Source organism: Taudactylus pleione, unplaced genomic scaffold, assembly GCF_031769625.1.
Source record: "Taudactylus pleione unplaced genomic scaffold, aTauple2 ptg000004l, whole genome shotgun sequence".
Classification (NCBI taxonomy): domain Eukaryota; kingdom Metazoa; phylum Chordata; class Amphibia; order Anura; family Myobatrachidae; genus Taudactylus; species Taudactylus pleione.
This window is the reverse complement of record NW_028284407.1, coordinates 3,593,873-3,595,237: the sequence shown is the minus strand read 5'-3', so window position 1 is coordinate 3,595,237 and position 1,365 is coordinate 3,593,873. Positions and strand designations below refer to the sequence as shown.

General features: G+C 35.0%; 1 pseudogene; it reads right to left on the bottom strand.

Moving 5' to 3' along the window:
- Positions 1 to 283: 283 nt before the first annotated feature.
- On the bottom strand, positions 284 to 1,365 carry LOC148543354 (uncharacterized; annotated as a pseudogene).

The window sequence follows — 1,365 nt, the reverse complement described above, 5'->3', positions numbered from 1 at the left end:
TATTTGTCAGCAGCTCTTTATAAGACTTTATACAGATGATTAACATAATTTTTACACTGGGCAGGTGTCAGTACATCTTCCCAAAACTTCTGTATCTTATCCAAAAGTAATTTTGATTTTTTGGTTTCACATCTGACCTGATAAACCTCTTCAACTGGGCCCAGACCAATTCAATAGGTTTCATGTCCAGTGACTTACAGTACAGTATAAAAAAACATTAATTATTCTAGTTAACTTTTTATTACATATTGTGAAGTAATTAGTGGATACATTTGAACAATACTCACTCTGGTGGTGTGCGTTGACAATTTATACCTCTCTCCTGTGAATTTTGCAGAGGCAGAGTGTTTAGGATAATGAATAATCTGTGTCCAGATGGATAGTATTTTCTGACAAATGGCACCATACACCCATCTACAATTTGTTCTTGGAAGAAGGTCTTATCCATGATCCCTAAAGAAATAAGATTTTTTTTGTAATTAGCAAGCACACACTATTAACAAGCACACACTTTACTTTTGTATACTATACAGGACTGTAAATATTGTGTTCTGCATTCTTTACAACAACAGTACTGTACCTTCAAAAATGAAGAAAGGTTCGCCACCCATGTGAGATATAGCTCCCCATACATGGACCTTTAACAGATGCTTGGGACGTGGTTTTAATGAGAAATATTGATGTTTGCGGAAGGACATTCTTGAGAACCTCTCCAGAGAAACAGAAGTTTAATCTGTGAAAATGACATCGTGCTTGTTTAACTCTCTTGTCTTTGTTAACATCCCATATTATGGGATGTATGCTGTGTAAAAAAAAAATGCACTACAGTCATTCAGTGCATTATTAAGGACTGTTTACTTTCTAAAATACTGTAGGCCATTGTACATGCATTTGTGGGTTACTGTATAGTATTTTATCTTGTCTGGCCAAAATGCCATCACAGTTCTCTACGCATCTGTTTGATACTGGAACACAAGATGTCCAGATCATATTTTGATTAAAGAATACTTCTTATTTGTTTAGCAGTACGCTCGTCATCCTCACAAATTAATTTGTCCACATTCTATTTGACTCTTTTACAGTAAAACACAGAAAGAAATTAAATAGAGTCTGTTGCAATTTACTGTAAAGTACAGTACAATAGCAATCACAGTAAAATATAAAAGAAAACTGTAAAGTACCTACCACATGCATTTGGAAGGAGTTCTATATCTGCATCGTGTCCCCACAAATGCATGATAGTTCACACTTTGTAAAGTAACTATAACACCACTCAGCCAGGCCTGTATCTCTTGTGTTGTCCTTGTTTTCTTTTTTCATGTTTGCAATAATCTTGCTCACTGATTTGCTGATTTTTGTCGGCAT